The 19487-nt window shown below is 56.5% G+C and overlaps 1 protein-coding gene across 3 annotated transcripts in view; it reads left to right on the top strand.

Annotated features, from left to right (window-relative positions):
- ANKRD11 (ankyrin repeat domain containing 11) overlaps positions 1-19487 on the top strand; it is a 149944-nt gene that overhangs the window by 81607 nt on the left and 48850 nt on the right. Inside the window, exon 1 of one of the 3 annotated variants that reach the window (XM_064519828.1) lies at positions 3076-3093. The exons of the other annotated variants lie outside the window; for them this stretch is intronic. The gene's annotated coding sequence lies outside the window, so the exon portion shown is untranslated. Of the gene's footprint in view, positions 1-3075; positions 3094-19487 lie in introns of those variants that run through there. 3 annotated transcript variants of the gene reach the window in all.

The raw sequence follows: 19487 nt of genomic DNA, 5'->3' as shown, positions 1-19487 counted from the left end.
GCGCGCTCGCTGGTACCGAAATACCTCCCCATCCCCCTCGCACGTAAACAGAGCTGCCAAACTTCCGCGGCGCTGCGTGCGGCCGTGCTGCGGCGGGGGCGGCTGCCAGCCCCCTCCGAGCCCGCGGGGGAAGCTGCGCCCGGCTGCTCGGCCCCGGGGTGCCAGGGCGCAGCGATGCCGCCGGCCCGGCTCCCCCCTCGCCTCCCTTCCCCTCCGTCGCTGCCCTGCGCGCGCGAGAAGCCCGCGCGGTCCGGGAAGCTGCTTCCTCTGCAAACGTGGCTGCGTGCGTGCAGCCTGTGCGGTGCGCAGCGCAGGGCTCGTTTTCGTATCGGTACACCAACAATGTCATCGCTTTTTCTAATATATCCCTATACACCGCAGCACGTCTACCCCCGGAGCTGGCCGCTGCGCGTGGGAGCGGCCAGGGTCTCTGCCGGGAGCGCTGGGGTCCCGGCCGGTGCTGCGGCCCCTCCGAGGGCGCCCGTGCCGGTGCCGGTCGCGGCAGAGCGGCTTGCAGGGTCGCGTGCCCTCTTCTTAACGCCCAGGGTAAGACTTAACATGCTTCTATTTCCGTTCCTTGGGCTGTTTGATGTTGCAGGGAGCTTCGTGCGGCTCGTGGCTGTGGATGAGCAGCGGGACCGAGGGCGCGGGGTTATCTGCTGCCGAGGAATGCCGAGAATTCAGCGGCGGGGAAGACGAGCTTGGCCTTTCCCAGCGCTGGGAAACCAGGCCTTGGGTGACACTTCGGTAGTTCACATGCACGGAGAGGTCCCTGCCTTGGAAGTCTGTGTGTCAAGTTTCCACCTGGCCCAAACGTTTTCGCGCTGGCTGTAAGCCTTCGAGGGGAGAGCGTTCAGATGGAAAAGTTGACGCGGCCTTATCTGCAGCGCGGCCGCCGGTGCCGCGGAGGAATCCGAGCCCTGGCTTGTGTCAGGCTTGAAGCCTTCCCCTCTCCTCCCAGCAAACCGCATACCGTTGCCTTGGAGCCTTCCCTTCGTCGGGGCACATCCTTCAAGGAGCTTAGTTTGGTCAAGAAAACAAGTCTGGATTCATTTTAAAGACACATCTGCTTCCCGGCGGACACCGCTGCTACCGCCTCGCAGCAGCTGGTTTCTTCAGCGTGGCCCTTCTTTGCGCGCCGCGCTGTCCTCCGCCCAGGAGATCGCAGCGTCCCTGCTCGAGGAGCTTCAGCCTCCTTCTTCAATAGGCAATTACTCCTGCAGGAGACGTTCGGGTCACCCGCTCCCCTTGTGCAGCAAGCGACACTTCCACAAATGACTGATGCTTCACGTAGCCAAGGGTCACCTTAGCCCGCTCGGTGCCCGAGGCTTTCATTGCAGCGACGTGAACGGTCTTTAAACCTTCCTGCTGGCTCTGCTGCTGGCAGTTCATTAGCGGAAGAAAAGCCTGCAGCTAAATTTGCCAGACGTGCTCAGAGCACACCAGTGCCGGCGCGGTCCTTCCCTGCCGGGTGCCGTGGGGCGGTGGGCTCCGCGCCCGCCCGCCGGAGGCGAAAGCCTGGGCCGTTTGCAGGGCAGGAGCTCGAGGCCGGGCTCGGGGAGGGGGACGGAAGGGCAGAGGGAAGGAAGGAGCCAGAGGCTTCTGCGGCAGAGGGGCAAGAAACTGAACTTGAGAAGGGGCAGCATGTAACGCGCTGTGATTTCTGTAAGCGGCCGGCTGCTTCCAGGGAACGTCTCGTGGCCAACTGCACTACTTAATTTCTAGCAAGACACTGCAAACGATGGAAATAATGGTTGTGGTAATGACTCCTTGGTTCTCACTTGTCTCAAGGCAGGATGCGTTTGCAGATGCATTTTAGAAGACGCCTCGGTTGAGGATCAACTGCTGCTCTTTGCTCTTTGGCACTGAATGTTTTGCTCACTGTTTGCATCGGTGCTGCAGGTCTGCGTGCGTACTCAGAGCCTGCAGTTAATGCTACAGTTTCCTTCCTGCTCTGAGTTTCTGCTTTCTGTGCTCACACCTTTCTGGAAGCCTCCTTTGGGGCTAAAGTATTCCAGGTTTGGTTTGGTGTTAAAAGGATCGTTTTCTGGGAAGGCTGAGAAAATCCTTTTCTTTTCGTTTTAGGTACATACAGGGAAAATGCTCTTTTTTTTTTCTCCTGTTAATAAAACCAGACAGACCAACAGTTCAAGAGGCTGATGCTACTTCAGACCTGGCCTGGGTGCATCTCAGTGAGGAAAGGTTTTCCCGCGTTTGCGGTCCCTGGCGGATCTCCGCTCCCCTGCCGCGCTGCCCGGTCCACGGCCGCTTGTCCGAGCCCGCGAGCGGGTCCCCGGGGCCGCGGAGGGAGGGAGGGGAAGGCCGGCGCCTGGGCCGGCCCGAGAGCCGGCGAGACCCAGCCGCGAGCCGCCCGGACCCGCCGCGAGCGCGCTCCCTTCCCGCAGGCTGCACGGGGGGCCGAGGCGCGCGCGCCCTCGTCCAGATCTCAAGCTGTTCAGATGGAAATAGGCCGTTTTAAAATGGTTTTGATTATCGTGCCGCGGCATCGTTTACTGCCCGTGCATATGCTGCGCTGTCTCGATTCCGCGCTCCGCCAAGAATAGAAAGCAGAGCGTTACTGCGCGTGTTGTACAGCTGTGGCGGTTGAAAAACTGGCTTGCCCAAATGTTTTATGCATTCGTGGCTGAGCAGGCAATGGATTTAAGGTTCAAAACTGCCACTTCTCCGCTCAAACCGCTAATCAGCATTACTTCTGAAAGGCCTATAGATAGCGTGTTCCAGCTGATACTACAAAAATAAACTTTTCATAACCTTCCTTCGCCTTCTCTAAATCCCCAGGCTTGCAGGAGGTCTGCACTGCTACCTGCAGCCCTCCAAGGCCGTCCTCGTCACGATGGTCTCGCCACCCCCTTTAATTGCGGAAGAGCCTTTTGGAGTCGCCTTTGGAAACACCGTCGCTGTTGCGCTGTCTCCATCGGGTGAATGGGGCTGTTGTGTAGCCGACAGCTGCCATCTTAACGACGCGGTGTTGTGTTTCCTTGCAGGAGGCTCAGCCCCGTGGGGCAGATTAGGACTGAGAAAATCCAGGTTCCATTAGAAACCCTTGGAAATGAGTTCCCAGGTTGTTCTAAGGTAAATCAATAATGCATGTGATCTCTCCGGCTGGACTTGGTGACTGAGCCGGCGGTTCATTTCACCGCTCCTTTTTTCTTTTGTAAAGCGCTTTCAGAATCTTTTCCGTTGAGACTTATTTCTTCTGACTCTGAATTGATCTTGTGAAATTCTTCAGGCAGCATTCGTTTTTGAGTGCTTCCAAAACTTCGGTAACTTACTGCCAGGTGTCCTTAGGCGGACGGATGCCTGTGGTGCCCAGGCAGCTGCAATGCTCGTGCGAGGCTGCGGCTGTCGGAGCGCGGCTGAGCCCGTGCAGAGGAGGGTCCCCCCCTTTTTAATAGCGCTGCCTCTCTTGTGCCTTCTGGGAGATGTGCGTAGCCGCGAGTGTGCTCATTTTCAGAGGGAGAAACACATTTTTGGTTTATAAATGCTTGTGAGTGTTCTGCCTCCTCTCCTTGGCTGCTTAGAAAATGACCCTGGAAGGAACCTGGGATTTAGCTGCAGGAAAATCAAATCAAGAAGGATGGATCCTTATCAATATTGCAATAACAGGTTTTGCTAATTTTTAATTCATTTGAAATTAGCTCTAATAAGCGAATTGCCATTTCTCAGAGCAAATGCTCCAAACTTGTGAATCTTTCATGCTAAGCATGGTAACGGCCCCCTGGATTTTCCTGCTCTGTTTGAATTCATCCTTGAGCGAAGTGGGGGAGACGATAGGCTCGTGCACGAGGACGCGAATGCCAGCCAGTTCGGGTGGCTTTGCACGTCGGCCAACGTCGGATCACCCGTGCGGAGCGAGCGCGGGCAGGCCATCGCGTTTCCACCGAGCTACCTATCGGACGCGGCACGGCGTCTGCGCGAGCCCTGCTTACGCTGGCTGCGGGGAGGCAGGTGATACCTGATCCAGCAGAAAGCTTGGAAAGGCGGGGTTGCAAATTATGCTTTTTTTGCATGAATTTGAAGTGACTCAATGAGTTTTTGTACTAGATAACTGCTTTGTGTCATCTTACTGGTTCTGTAGTAGGTGCCTTAAAACCCGATTTATCATCTCTTGGAAACTTAACCTTAAAATAATGTCTCTTAAACCACTTAAATCTGAGAAAAACCTGGCTCGGTGAAGAGTGGGCTTCCCACTTGCTTTTGAACAATAATAAAAAGGGTAAATTTTAGGGATAAAATCACAGGTAGGGATGTAGTCTTAAAAACATCAACCCAGTTGATGTTACTATCAGATTTTTCTTTTCAGCTCTGGTGAAGAGGAGATTGAGTTGGTAGAACATGATCTATTTTGATTACTAAAAATCTTAATGCTGCTAATTTAGTCAGCTAGCATGTTACGAATGTAGGTTCTGTGTGTTCAAACTGTTCCTGTTTTTTCACTTAATAAGTTCTCAAGATAGTTGCCATGGAAATAATCCTGTATTCGGAGACTCTGCAGAGGACCACGAGAAGTGAGCGTGGTGGGAGCCGACGTGGCGCATGGGCGAGCTTCCCCCTGCTCCCCGGCGCGGGGCTCCTTTCGTGCCGGCACTGCCCGTGCTTGGACTTTGCGGCGCCGTCCTGCCGATTCCTGCATTTCCCTGCCCCGCATCCCGCCGGAGCTGCTCCAGCGCAGCGCATGTCGGCTCTCGTTAGCTCTCGTGTCGCTTCTTCTGCCGCCCGGGCTCCTCTGGGGGCTTCTCCCCCTGCTCCTCGCCGGCAGCCTGCCTCCTCCTCGGCTCTGCTTCGTCTCCGAAGCCGAGTGAGGGTTAATTACTGTTTTATGTCCCGCACTCGCCTGACTCGCGCTGCTGTGCAAGTGTCTCGGCTGTTGCCTTGCCCGTCCCGGGCGGCTTGGGCCCGGGCTGAGGTCGGTGAAATACTCCCTCGTTTCCAATCAGCCGGGTAGGCTGCCCGGGGCCACATCTCCCCAGGGAGTCAGCGTAGACGTCCTGGCACGGTGGTGCCTGCCGGCACGTTTGCTTTCATGGGGCAATGTCGGTGAGGAGTGCACCCTTCGGTCCCAGGGCGCTGGCCACCCCTCCGCCGGAGCCGGGCGCCCGGCGGGTGTTTATCGCCCCGGTGCTGTTTGCACCGTGCAAGGACTGAGCTCGCTTCCTCTAGGCCGGTGCGTTTTTCCAAGAGCAGCTTCCTTTCCGTGCGTGCGGCGTTTTAGCGGAGCTGGCGTGCGTGTGTGCAGACGTGGGGACCAGACCGTTCTGGATGTCTCAAGCAAATCTGTGTACTTCTCCGTGCTTAAAATAAGACAGCCGGTGACTAATTGCAAGAAAACGCAGGTTATTTTCCAGACTTCACAAAACTTGAAAAACGCTTTATTCTTTAAGCTAGAATTGATTTAAAAAAAAGCCCCAGAAAACTGAGGCATGGGGGGAAGGTGCTCGATTCCACTCGGTGTAGGCGATACCTGGATTAAGCCGATCAGCGTGATGTGACCAAAGGCAGGAATTTTAGGAGCAAAAAGCTTTCCTTCCCGTGCCTGTTTTTGGCCTGAGCCCTCCTGGCGCGGTGGCCCTTGCACCGACGGAGGCCCCGAAGCTCCTCCTGTTAAAATTAAATTGCTTTAATGGTGATACTGGGTCAAACGCACAGGATGTTTAAAGGCGCGTTTCCAGGGCCTGGGAAGCGCTCACGGCAGATTCACTTCCGTGGACTGATGGTGAAGGAAGGGCGTTGGGATGCGCTCGGGCCGGGCTGGCGTGAGCCCCACGTCGCCGCGTTCTCGCCCGTCGGGTGCTTGCGGTCCCGGTGGCTGAAGGCCCGGCACCTCTCCTGGGTTCGACTTGAGGCCCGAAGTCACAGATGTGTTTGGCTACGTGTTTTGTCCCCAGGAAACCTGTGGGTGACTAGGTGGTGGCCAACGGTACGCGGACGCCGTGCAGGCTTCCGTGGCGAGGGAGGAAGCTGCTCTTCAGCCGAGCGAGAGCCAGGCCTGCGCCTGCCCGGCTGCGGGGCGAAGGCTCTTCGCTCGCCGACGGCTGCTGAGAATCTCCGGGGACTTAAATATAGAAGAATAAGGGACTGAAAGTCTTGGGGGACTTGTTTGAAATGGTAGAGGACCTTCTGCTCCCAGGCCCAGACGCAGCCTATGGCCGCGGTGCTGGTGGATGCCGGGTGATGATGATGATGGCGCTGGGCACGTGTTGGTACGTGTAAAGGGGAGGCTCGCCGAGCGTTGGGGAGACCCACTCAGCCCTCGCGAGGAGAAGGTTCCCCGCTGAGAGGTTCGAGTGTGTTGGGGTTCTCCAGGGATCTCCGCTGGCTTTCCTGAAGCGGAGGTGGAGCGGTGCGGTGGGGTCCCATCCCATCCCATCCCATCCCAGATGGTGTTCCTGCAGCGCCGTGCGGGCGGGCTCAGCCTTGGCTCTGCGCCTGTGGCCGGAGCACAGCTCTTCGGTGGGGGGTGTTTGGTCGCGTGCGTGGAGGGAGCTGCCGTGAGCTCTCCCTGCTCTCCCCTCCCGTTCGCATGCATCATTGAGGAGCCGCTTCTGCGACGCGGGAGGAAACGCGTGCCGCGGCCGGCCCTTCCTCTGGCCCGCTGACAGACGCGGGCGCTCCGGCGGCGCAGCTGCCGCCTCCGCCGTTTCCCTGCCTCCGAAGGCAGCCGCGCGCTTGCGCTTGCACGAATCCCCCGGATGGGCAGAGGGTCTCGGATGCAGGTTGTAAAAAGCCAGGTTAACACCTTAACCAGGATAGGTATTCCTGTGCGTTAAGACCGTGCCGGTTAGCAGTGAAAACACACGAGCACGTCCCAGCTTTGGGAGGGACCAAACACTACAGAAATCTCGCCTCCCCTTGCACCACGGTGAGTGCATTAAATTAGGGAGCGGGGTGACAGCTGGGCAGGAGGCTGGGAACAATGAAGATAAAGTTAGCTTTCAGCGATGTGACCCTCTCCGGGCTGAGCGCCAGAAGACTATAAATAATTGATAGGAGCAACCACCCCAGCCAGCACGCTAATGCACCGAGCGCGTCGTGCAGCGAGCGGCGGGCTCTCACCCATTACATCACCGCTGCTCCGCGCTCTCCTATCAGCAATGTAATTTTACTGCTTTTAAATAATAAATTGCACTGGGAGTTGAAATGCTCCTTTGCCCCATTCAAGCCTGCTAGGGTGTGCAGCTCCACAAATGAATTTTACATATGGTAAAATAAATTCTGTATTCAGCTGTAAGAAATTTCTCGCAGCAGAAGTTCAGCCGCGCTCCCTCTTAAAGCATCGGTTGCGTGGGCTCGCGGGTATCGAAAGCTGGCGTTTCCACGTGATGACTTTTGATCTGATCTGGTATCTTGAATGATTTTGAAGCGTGACTCAGGATCATGGGCCTCAGCTCACTGGGAGCGTGAGGGGGTAAAGTTCTGCGGTGTCGCAAGTCAGAAAATCCCCTTGGCTGCGGCAGTGCCTCTGAACGGAAAGCGCGAGTCGAGCACGCTGAGCTGTTCCTTCCTGCACAGTGTGAGCTTTCACTTTCGTACTGTCGTTTTTTGAGTTGTGAAGAAGAAAGATTGGCATAACCCGAAACTTGATTTTTTTTTTTCTTCCCCCTCGAGTCTTTAGATATGTCCCGCAGGCTCTGCTGGTGCATGCGCGCGTGCAGAAAATCCAGAGTGAACTTTTGCAATTCCAGATTTGGGGGATGGAGAGGGATGGGGTATCTTTGGTGTCTTTGTGCGTGTGGTGACACTTTTTTTGATGGACTATTGTGGCTTTTCATGTCAGTTTGTATGGGTATCTAAAAAGGTTTTTAAAAATATGATTTTAAAAAATCATGCAACTGCACTAGAATCTGCAAGTGTCCGAAACTGCCTGGAAATCGAGCAGATCATGGTGCCTGGTTCCTGTTAGGTTAATAATGAGTAAATGGAGAAATCAAATAAGAGAGCAGTTAGCTCTTAATGCAGAGAAAATGACTGAGATCACAAGAGCAATGGGAAAGCATGGAGTGGGAAACCGGGGTGCTTGGCTGAAGCAGGCTGGTGTTGGAGGAATTCGGGGTGAAAGAGGCCGAAGAGCATGCCGGCACCGGGGCGAAGTTACAGTGCAGTAAAAGACACTGCTGCAGTGTGTTTGGGCAGAGCGTGCGCGTGTGTGCGTTTTGTTGGCTTCTGCTCAGTGCCAGCATTTCTAAGGTCCTTCTCCTTTAACTTCTGCTGAGTTGGTCTTCCTTCCATCACGGGTTGATGGTGGCTGTTCAAATTGTACGAACGGGCATAGTGAAACACAAGTTACAACGACTTCAGAGTCACGCGGCAAGACCGTAGCTGGGCGGGGAGGAAACCCAGCAGCTAGGCAGTGGTCCCAAGAGCTGTTTGTTGGCAGACAGGTTTGTGGGACATTGTAGTATAAGTACAATCATCCTTCCTTATAAGAAAAGTAAGGTATCAAAATGCCAGAATGCTATCACAGGAGATGGCGTAATTTGTTGAAAGAAGATAAGGAACAGATCTTGGAAAGGGGATGATTCAAGGTAAGGTTAGACAAAACACTTGGACATTAGGACACTGCTACCCCAGGTCTTGTGTCTGGATATAAGATTTTTCTTGTTCTTAGGTATGGAGCAGTCATCCATAACAAAAAGCTGTTCTTTGCTCAACTCTTAGCATGGAGGAGATGCGCAGGGCCCTTTACTGGAGACGTCTGTCCTGTGTGCACGTCTTCCACGGGCAGAAGTGGAGGACCAGTCTCAACATCTCTGCGGTTTTTCTGTATGCAGGGTGGAAATGGTTTTCACACCATTTAGAGCAAGACTTAAAGAATTATTGTTTCCAGATCAGGAAGCAAACAATGTCGCACAGCTACAGAAGAAAGCATAAGCTGCTTAAAGTGGATTAAAATGACTGACCGTTTAGCTCTGCAGTTAGGTGGGAGATGGCATGATAAATCACGAGTAACTGGCTTACCTGGCTTGGGATGCTGCTCCTTTCAGGGCACATCCTCGCTGCTTTCCATAAGCAGTGAAGCTGTTTGAACATCTGTACTGAAGTGTTTTTAAAGGCATAGATCCCTGAAAAGAGGGTGAATGTATATGATTTTTGTGCAGTCTTCTGGTGACCAGCCTTTCTTGCGCCTTTTTCAAATGAGCCTGCTAGTCTTTCGTTCGTCATGTACCAATACCATAATAGTGATTGCGGTACCCACCACCCGTCCTGCAGTGGGATGGGATGTAAGGAAGGAAGGTGTTTTCCAGAGGTTTTGAATTGCTTCAACCCCTCAAAACTACACTTGCTTTTGACGGGGCTTGTTGGTTATTGGGCAGAAGTCTCTAGGTTGTAGGCACGATGCCTGTTCTCTCCAGCCACTACGTGTGTACATCCCTGCAGAGGTTTGAGGTAGTATTAAATCACATTTGCAAACTCTAGGCATAGGAAAGCTTTTATAGGGCAGTAACATGTGAAATATTTGTAAGCTGTTGGTTGGTGCTGCCAGGCAGCCGAGCTGAGGGGCGGTGTGACTGCATGCGTGCTCGTGGCTGGTCTGCCTTTTCCCGGGCTCTGTGCTGAAATACCCAGCCGTGGGATTAGCTTGCTTTTGTACGTCCTCGTCTCCCAGGACCCCCGATGCAGCTGTGCCAGATTTGCTGCTTTCCGTCCGGAGAACCCCTGCCTTGTCTTCTCTCGGCTCAAAACATCTTCTTCACATCTCTGACATGTCAGTCTTGAACGTTTTGAGCGTATTTCCTGATTTTTTTGCCCGCTCCCGTTAGGGGCGGGGTACGAGCGGGCCGGTTGGCGACACAGCCTTTGCGTGCGAAGCCACCTCAGCCCGTGCGAGACGCCGTGTCTGAGCTCAGCGCATGCGTCCCGTGTGACGCCTTGGGTACCCAACCCCGTCCCGTGTTGGGGACACGCTGGGAGGGGACCTTCTTGGCAAAAGCTGTCCCCAGCCCCGGAGGTGCTGGCTGTGCCGCAGGCGGCCGCTCTCGCGCTGGGGTACGGGCCGGGCCTGGAGGGCAGTAGCATCCCGCTTTGGGCTGGAAACCCCGGTTTCCACGTTCCTTCCCCCCGGAGGTGCCCGAAGTTCGGCCGGCGCGTTACGGAGCGCCCGAGGAAGGGGCTCGTCCTCCTCTTAGCAGCCGGGAGAGATGCTCCCGCTTCAGCGAATGCACACAAAAGCCTTTTATGGAAGGAACGGGGAAATAACCGTGGCAATTTTTCCTGAATTTGGTAACCATGGATTACAGAATTTAAAGGCATAAAGCAAATAGTAAGATTATCATTTACTTGACGGTTTTCTAGTGAATAGAAGGCAATACCTGGCTTTCACGTTTAGGTGAGCCGCTCTAAATTATCTGTAGTTAAAACATAATGCTAATTAAATTCAAATGCAGTAACAATTAACACTAGTGGTCTCAATTCACCGAATTGCCTTGTAACTCCAATTGACGGAGGAAATACAACCACACAAAAAAGGGAAATCTTTTTTCTCGCGCTCTGTGCTGCAGCCCTCTCTTCATCTAGCTGTCAAATTTGTATTTTCAGCTTCCCTGGGCTTTCTTTTTTTGGTTAATGCAGGGTGCTTCACGAATAAGATGAGCGTGATTTGCCAGTCCCTCTGCGACGAGAGCCCTGCTGGCGTGGTGCCCGCGCGAGGGCTCGGGAATCGGGGCCGTAGCCTTGAGCTCGGCTCAAGCCGCGGCCGGTTGGGCCCTGGCTGACTCCTGGCAGACGGGGCGGCGGGTGGGGAGCACGCCGGGCCAAATCCCTTTTACCCCCAAATATCCTGGCAGCTCCCTCTTCCCTGCGTGGAAGACACTTGACTTCTTCCTCCGTTTGCAGGAGCAGCTCTGTTCTGCTTTTCTTAATGCATGCACATAGCAACAGTGTTTTAGGGGCTTCGCAGTGCTTTGTGAGCACGATGATTATGCTGCACGCTTTTCTTGGGTTAGTTTATTAAAAATTAATGTAGTCCCAGCAGGGCAGCCCCCCACTCCCCCGCCCCGGAGCCGTTGGTGGAGAGAAGGGGCGCGCGGCGGCAAGGGTTAATTGCCCGGCGGAGAAGGCGCGGGAGCCCGCGTGCGTGCGGGGCGGCTTTGTGCCGCAGGAGCCCGCGTCTGGCCTCCGCTTAGCATGCAAACTGCGTCCTTTGCACAGCCAATTCCGCTTTCAAGTTCGGCGAGTGCTAAGGCTCTGCGTAAATGGGCCTGCTAAAGATATTTTTTGACATTTGAAAATCCTATTAAGCACGTTTCTCCGCTCTTCCCTCCCTCCCGGAACGCCGGCTTGGTCCGGAGGCGCCGCACGGGCTCCCGTGGCTGGTCGGGTCCCAACCCTCGGAGCAGAGCTCAGCAACGTGGGTCAAAATGAAATGGGGAAAAAACAGAAGTATATTGTCCTCGTGTCTTACTCTGATGGGTGACTGAAGGACTCCCTAAATTGACAGTTTAAGATCTTAACGAGGTGCCAAACACGAGGTAACTCGAGTATTTTGCCCTTTCTGACTGCCTGCTCGCCAGCGTGACCTTCGCGAAATGAGCTCGTCCTGCTTGATTTGCGCCTGATTCTTTTCTAACTCGTCTTTTCCAAGGGCATGGGTCTTCCAGGATGTTCTTTAAACTGAATTTTGCCACAGTTTGTGTTCACACGGTCAGACGAACGTCTCCAGGGAGCGTGAGTCAGTGGAGAAGTCCACGAGCACGTGTTTGGTTTTTACCAGGGCGGGAGAGCAGGGTTATTTGCAAACAGTGCTTTCCGGTGGAGGATAGCACTGGCTCGCCTTAAACACGAGGTTATGTGCCACCCGGTTTCCTTTGGACTGGCTTCATGCGATATAAAATTACCTTTAGATTTGTAGCCAGGCTTTTTGAAAATAATTCTGAAGCTGGGTTTCTATCAAATCCTAGTTCTCGGGTTATTTCTTAACCCGGGAGGAGCTCGCGCTAGGACAATTAGCCGGTTGTGCTGTGCTAACTGGTGTTAGGTGTGTAATTACACACATTTTGGGGAGCGGGGATGCAAGCGAGTTTGCATACATTGAATTACAGGCAGTGTTTTAATAGTATGTTTTTTAGGTCTTGGCTTTAATCCAGCATTTCTTCATGCTATTATCCTCTATTTACAGCTTTCAGAAATCAGCTGATGTCACTGCACATATGTTTAGAGCCGTTGCTACGGTGATCAGCTTCGGGATTCGACGCCTACGCAGTGCTGCTGCACGGCCGCGTCTGCTCGGGGCCGCGGGAGCCGTGCAGAGGCGTGAAGCCGCGTCGCCCCGTTCCCGGGTGACGCTTCGGGCCTGGCCGGTCACCGCGCGCCTCGGGCGCTCTTGGTCGCGGGCCCCGCGGGGCAGGAGCACGGCCGCACGCGCGGCAGGGGAACCGCGAAACGCAGCACCGGTGCCCACTGCCTGCCCCGCCGGCCGGCTCCCGGGTCGCATCTCCCGAGCGCTGCAGGGAAGCGCCTTCGGCGTTGGGGTCAGCGTGTGAAACGCGTGTAAAACGTCTGCTTTCCAGCCCGGGTAACTTTAGCGTCCTTAAAGTAACTTAAATGACAGCGTACGCTTCCCTCCCTGGGAGCTCACTCATCTCCCACTGAATTTCTTTCTTTTTTAAAAAGACGCTTGCTACGGCTTGGCCCGGTTCGGCTGTCGTCACGCCGGGAAGCGGTGCGAGCGCTCCCGTCGCGCAGCATGCCCCGTCTCCTTCGGGGAGCTGCACCCCAGCAGCCCGGCGGCGCGGGTCCGGGGGCGCGGGGCTCTGCCGGGGGGCCGCACCGCGGTCAGGGCTGCGCAAAGGCGGTTGTGCGAGCTCATTTCTGCCCGTTCATCTGCAGTCCAGGGTGCATTTGCAAGGTCGACGTGGCCGAAGCGCCCCGGCAGCGGTCGGCACACGGCCCCGCGCGCTCGCGGCCGCTCACCCGCACCGCAAAGCTGCCGCTGCTGCAGGGAGACCTTTTCTCACCGCTGTTTAAGCGGATCAGTTTGTGCGATTTCTGGTGCAGGCTTCTCTTTCAAGAAATGACTTGTTCTGAATTACGGGCTTTGGGCGGCCGCGGTTCCGTCGCCGGGATTCCCACACGGTGTTGCTGTGCCGGCTGCCTCCGAGATTTCCGAGGGGAGAAAATAGGTCAATGCAGCGTGTCATTCCCCCACACCAGCCTTGTCCCGAAATTGTCTTCGGGCCCCTTCCCGGAGCTTCTCCTCCCCCTCCGTCCCTGTCACGGGCTACAAAGATGTTCCCATGGCTGGAGGAGCCTGAATGGCGATTGCATAACCAGGCGCTCGCTCCGGGAGGCCTCCAGGCGCCGAACAAAACCGAGATTACGGCCTTTCTGGGAGGGTCGCGGGGGCGAGGGGGACATTGATATGCAGATCCGCTGTGTCCCGGCGCCGGGAGTCATTGTTTTCCGTGGCCACGTATAGAGTTCATGAAGCGATGCATAAAGCGACCCAGTGAAATATATTGTGCTGTAACACGTTACGTGAAACGTTGCGGCGATGTAGCAGTTTGCTAACGCAGACCCTGTTGCGGGAGGCCGGGACTATGAAATTGCACTGTTCATATAAAACTTTCCTGCTTTCCCAAGCTGCTAGTTTTCTGGGATACATCTCAAGGGGATTTTTTCCGACGGTCTCTCCTTTTGCAGGAAGGGTGTTGGAAGCCTGGGCTGTTTTTAGGATAACTTCCACTCTGCCGTCCCGGGGCCGGGCTGGCGTGCACAAAGGCGGGGGAGGATTTGTCATTATCCGGCTGCTTTGAATGAGGCGCGTTGGCTCTGCCCTCGCTCCCGAGCGCGGCGCGGTGCCGCACTGCTCGCCGTGCCCTGCACTCGCTCCTCTCCCGGCAGAGCAGGCGGTTCCCCGCAGGGCTGCCCATGCCGAGCAGCTTGGATGAAGGACCCATGACCCGCACGAGCCGCCGGTGCAGTAAGTCTGCGAAATGCCCAGGTGAGCCCTTTGCTTCGTTGCCGCGGGGGTCCCGGCACGCACACCCCGGCACAGCCCCGGAAAGCGCTTTCCAGGCTGAGACGCTGTGCGAGCTCCCGGCGCTGGAGCCCATCTTGTAGCTCTTCAGAGGAGAAAAACGCTCCAAACCCCAAGGAAAGTTGGCAGCCTCCGCCGGGCCTGCGTGTCTGTTCCCAGCAAGTCGCTCGCTCGGAGTTTGCCGCTTTGATGTTCTCGTTTGGTTGCACAACGAGCCGCTGCTCGCAGAGGTTGGGAGTGTCGCAACGGCGGAGAAACGCGGTTGCTGGGAGGGGACGGGAGATGCTCACCCCGAGCAGGCGGCCGTGCCACTGTGCTCCCTGCAAGGCGCTCGAGGGCTGCCGGCCGGGAGCGGGCCGACGCTCCCTCTCCGTCCTGAACACGAGCTCGAAGACGCCGTAAAATTAGCAAAGAGCTTTTCTTAAAGCGGTGCATTGAGACGGCTTATTGCAGTGTGGCGAGCGGACCGGCACGCTCCTCTTTCCCGCTCCCTTTGCAGGTGCGCGGGAGCGCGTTGTGCTTGGTCCCCGTAGCAGCGCGGGGCTCGGGGATGGGGGGCCGCAGCCGGGGGGATCGGAGCAGTGGGGCGGACGGGGCAGGGGCCCAGCTGCACGCAGCAGCGCGGGTCAGCGCCCGGCTTCTCTGGGAGAGGGAGGGAGGCGGCAGCTGGGCAGTGGGTTGCGGACGTGAAGCAGGGTAGGAAACCCAGGAGGGAAATTCTGGGCTGGTTTTGGGAACAAGGGGCCTCGCCCGGGGAAGCATCGCTCTGTCCCTTTGGTTCGGTTGGGCTGCCGCAGGGCTGGGGATGCGCTCGCACGGATGAGGGTTTGGGGCAGAGCCGCGGAAGCAGCCGCCGAGGGCTGCTGGTGGGGCTGGAGCCGGCGCGTGGACGCTTGTGTAGGCTGTTGGTTTGCAGCGGCTATAGAAAAATGAAAGAAAGTAGCGAATAGCTGAGGTTTTATCTTAGGATTTAGAGTTTCGGAAATTGTACCTTAAATAAACTCACCAGCAAACCGACTTGTAATTCCAGAACGGTGTTGCGTGTGCTGCTGTAATGGAAACTCTGCGGTTTCTCCCGCTCGGGGGGAGCGCAGACTTTCTCTGCATGGGACATGCTGCGTTTATCGCGGCATTGCTGTGCCGGTCCCGTTCCTGATGTCTGCAGAAAGGGAGAGATGTTGCACTTGCTTTGCCGTTTCTAGAAAGGTCTTGTCTCTCGCTTTCAGCCCATTTTCTTCCAAGGGTGCTTGGTTCTTCCCTCTCTCTTTTCCATTTTTAACCTGTTTCCAGTGCTGGGACACTCAATAGCTGTTGCAGTCCTCAGCCCACTGCCGTATCTTCTGTGGGGTGGGGGCAGGTGGGGTTGCGTTTGGGGGGTGCAGCCATGCGTATCCTCCTGAAGACCCCAGCTTTTATTCTGTGAATCCAGATGTAGTTCCGTGTGATGATGCACTCATGGAGAAATCAAGTAATCCATGCTTGGGACAAATCCAGGGCCTAAAATTCCTAACAGCCTCGTTCCCGGGCTCTGCAGCATGCGTTGCGCTGAATACGTTTCGGGAGTCAAGGTCTTTGCTTCTGATGGTTTAATTTGGACAATGAGCATCACTTAATAGCAGCATTTTATTACATTCGTTTCACTCTTACTTTTCAAAGAGTTCGCCTGATGCATTCAGGCCACCGGCCCTTTGGATGCTAATGGACTTCTGCTGGGATGTTTTGTTGCCGCGCAGCACCAGGGCTCCGTTGCGGGAGGAACGCTCTGCCCCGAGACAATGCTGCCATTCACGGCGCCTGATACAATGAGGGGGGAACAGTTGTCATGTAAATCAGCGTGCAAAGCCCCGTCCTCCTCAACGCGATCTGCTGGTATCCGTGCCCGCTCCCGCACAGCCAGGCTGTCCTGAGCGTTTCAGCGCTAAAACAAATTTGTTAGCAAATTGGATTTTAGAAAATCATAATAATAAAAAAATCCCAGTTCACATCGTAGCAGGCGGAGAGCGTCTGCAAGAATTGCGGTAGGTTGAGACCAGCGCTGTGTGATGTCCACGGCTATTTTTGCCTGTCCTTTTTGAAGTAAAAACCACTAAAAATAACCCTCGGTCCTTGCCTCCCACATACGTGTGCAACCCTGGAGCAGAGCGACAGCGCCGTGCTGCCCGGCGAGGAGAGCGAAGGACTCCGAAACGAGCCCTTAGAGGAAGCGGAGGAGTCCAGCACCTCCGGTGCCGCGCGTCCGTGCGAGACGCTGCTCGCGGTCCGTGAGCTGCAGGTAGATGTTCACCCGCAGCAGGTCGCTTCTGCAGCCCTCACGCGTCCCGTTAGCCCCGCGCGTTGTCCCTGGCTGGGGACCGTCATGAACGTGTCAGCAGCTCCGTGGTGGATTTCTTGTTTGATGGAGCGATCATCAGGCTGTTGTCCCAGCCTGGAGTCAAGAATGGTTTTTAAACGCACTTTTGGCGATATACTTGTGTAATTTAAAACGTAAGAAAATAAGCAGTTATTTGGACCGAGCCGCACTAATCCAGGAGAGGCTGAAACGTTAACTTTCTCGCTGCATCACCGTCGCAGTAGTTTCGCCTGGGTGGGCGAAGCCTCGCAGCGGACACGCGGCGGTGGGCAGAGGGCGCCGGGCCTCGGGGCGACGAAGGCGGCTCGAGGAGGAGGAGGAAGGTCTGGGTCCCTCCGTGTCCGCTTCCCCACGCGCTCCCCGCTGTTCCTGGACGTGCTGCCCAAAGCCGGAGCACGAAGCTGCCTGCGTTTGCCTCGCCGTAACGCAGCGATGGCCGGGCCCCGCGAGGCCGTCGTGGCTGGGGCTGCGGCGTTGCTGGAACAGGGCGGCATCGAGCGCTGGAGGAATTTGCACACTTTGTACCAGGAGGGCTGTAAGCACATGCTGCACGTGAAGTTAGCATAAAACCCCGGAATTTATAGCAACCCTTTGCAGAGTGTCATCATGGAGAGGATGAAACAAAGCTCTGATGCGTTGGGAAATATCAGGATCTTTTATGAGAGCAGTGTGTGATTTCCCATTTGTTCCTTTGATAACAGCCTTTGATCTAATGCCAGAATAAATTAATCCATCACAAAGTGGGGAACAGAGATCCAGATAAACCCTTGAAGAAATGGGAAAATCACTCACGGGAAGTATCGCCTACGTGGCTCTGGCCGGGCAGACCTGGTTTGTCCTTCCGAAGGCGAGGTCTGGGATCAGGAGGGTGCTGGACTCCGTTCGTTATTCTTCCCAACAGAGGCCTGAGATGGCCGCGTTTTCCTGCTACTCAGGGTCATCAAACCTCGTGGGATGAGCTTCTGTCGGCGCGATCGCCGCACTCGGCCCCGGCGTCTCCCGGCACCGGGACTGCCGAGGAGGGCAGGACGGGGAGGAGGGAGACGGGAGGAGGCAGAGGCAGCCTCGGAGCAGGTGAGCTGGCTGAAATGTTTCATCACGTGCAAGGAAAAGCCTGAGGTCTGAAAATGAGCGGTGTGGCCTTGCACCCTTTGATTTGTGCCTAAGGTAAACAACTACGCTTTGTGCTGCAAAAGCCCTTCTTAATCTCTCTCAATCTCCATCACGAGTCTCCAAGGCGAAAGGGTTTACAGAGACCCGAATGGATTGGGTCCGTCCCCTCCAGCGTGGGAAGCCGGCTGCGGTCCCGTGGTCCCGGCCTGGCGTAGCCGGCCCGCGGGGCTCTGCCGGGAATGAGGCTCTGGACGGCTGCTCTGCTCCGAGAAGAGCCGGCGCAGCATCCGTGCGGCTGCGGCAGGCGGCTCCGGGGACGAGACCCGAGCGAGCTACTCCTGGTGCCGGGGCACGGGGCCGAGGGAGCGTCAGATGTGCGCCGTGGAAAGGGACACGCACCCCGTGGGGTAGTTCATAAACCGCAAACTAGAAATATTTTTCTCTTCCGCTAGCGCAGCGCTGCCAGGCGCGACTCCCGAAGTCCTCCCCTCCTCCGGAGCGGCCGGCTCATCGGGCGGGAGGTGGCCAAACCAGCACGCGTTCATCGTGGGCCTTCTCTGCCTCTTCGGGGCCGCCGCCGCCGTTCGCCCCGTGCCGGGTTGCGTTGGCCGCTCTGACGTCCTGCTCTGTCCATCGCCGCTCTCAGGCCTCCCAGCACACCTCCTGCTTGCTTTAACGGTCAGGCCAATGTTAGTACCAAGAGGAGAGAAGAACTTTACGTGCGAACGCGTCGCACCTCGCTGCGGCCGTTGGACGTGGTGTGTCCCGGCCCCTTGCCGGTTTGCCTGGTTCGGGCCGTGCGGCCTCGGCCCGCGTGAGGCAGCTGAGCACAGCCTGGCACAGGGTGACTTCGCTAAGGAGAGGGGCGTTTCGGCCGGTTTTAGCTGATGTCTGGCCTCCGGGAGTCTAGTCGCTGGGCTGGTTGTCGCGTGTCGCGTTGGTCGGGCAGCGCGTGGTTGAGGCCTCGCTTCGCCCCGTTCCGCCCCGCCAGCGGCAGCCCTTCCGCGAGCGGCGCCGGCAGAGGCGGTTCGAGGCCGGCCGGGTTTGCGGAGCGATGCACGGCCCTGGCTGCGGCCTCGGCTCTTGTTTGTGCAGTAACACCAGTTTGCACGTGATGCCGTGGGGTACCAGAACATCTGCAGGACGCTCGGGGCTGAGCGCAGGCAGCTTGCAGGCAGTGCATTCTCCTCCTCGGGTGAGGCTGTGCCTCGAGCTTTCATTTCAGCGACGGCACTGCCCATCGCAGCCCCTCTCCGCCCCTCCTGTTCGCCTGTGCCCGTCCGAGGGCTGGGGGAGCCGCGCGGAAAGCTTTCGAACCCGGGGTATTTGCAGCCCGGGCAGGTTGCTGGATTTGGCTCGGAGCGTGGCCGCACGGGTGGCGGTGCTCGATGCAACGGAGAGGGCGGGTCGCGGAGGAAGCCACGGCGGCGTGAGCCCGCGTCTCTGGCAGAGGAAACGGTTGGCGGGCGAAGCCTTAAGACGCTGTGGCTGCACGGTGCTGCAGTGGGAGCAGCCATTGCTGGAGTAACGTCTTGTGAAAAACAGCATAAAGCACCATTTTAGTGGAAAGCGGCTAATCGTTAAGAAAGCAGCGTAGGGAGTCGTTAGTGGAGAGCGTTGACACTCGACGGCGAGGTGGGCGTCCCACCAAGCTCCCGAGCGCGGGGCCGGCAGGAGCAGCGGGCGGTGGGAAGGGCGCGGGAGGCTCCGGGAGACGCGGTGCCCGAGTCCGGTACGAGAGGTGGCTTGGGTCACGTCCTCCTTTGAAATGAATAAATAAATAATTTGGATGTGACCTTTCCTAGGTGTCCCGATACCATCCGCGGCCTGCACTCGCATGGTGGCCCGCTCGCTGTGGTCAGCAAACTTAGCTCTGCCTTAAATGGGGGTTTTCACGTTTTTAAGCCTTCTTAATGGAGATAGATTTGCAGAGGAGCTATCGGAGGTGAGCTGCAGAGAAGGCACGGCATCCTTTCATATTTTTTGCCTTTATCATATTGGAGCATGTAAAACTGGGGGAAAAAAAGGAAA

Source organism: Dromaius novaehollandiae, chromosome 13, assembly GCF_036370855.1.
Source record: "Dromaius novaehollandiae isolate bDroNov1 chromosome 13, bDroNov1.hap1, whole genome shotgun sequence".
Lineage (NCBI taxonomy): Eukaryota > Metazoa > Chordata > Aves > Casuariiformes > Dromaiidae > Dromaius > Dromaius novaehollandiae.
The sequence above is the reverse complement of the archived record's forward strand: the minus strand, read 5'-3'. Positions and strand labels throughout refer to the sequence as shown.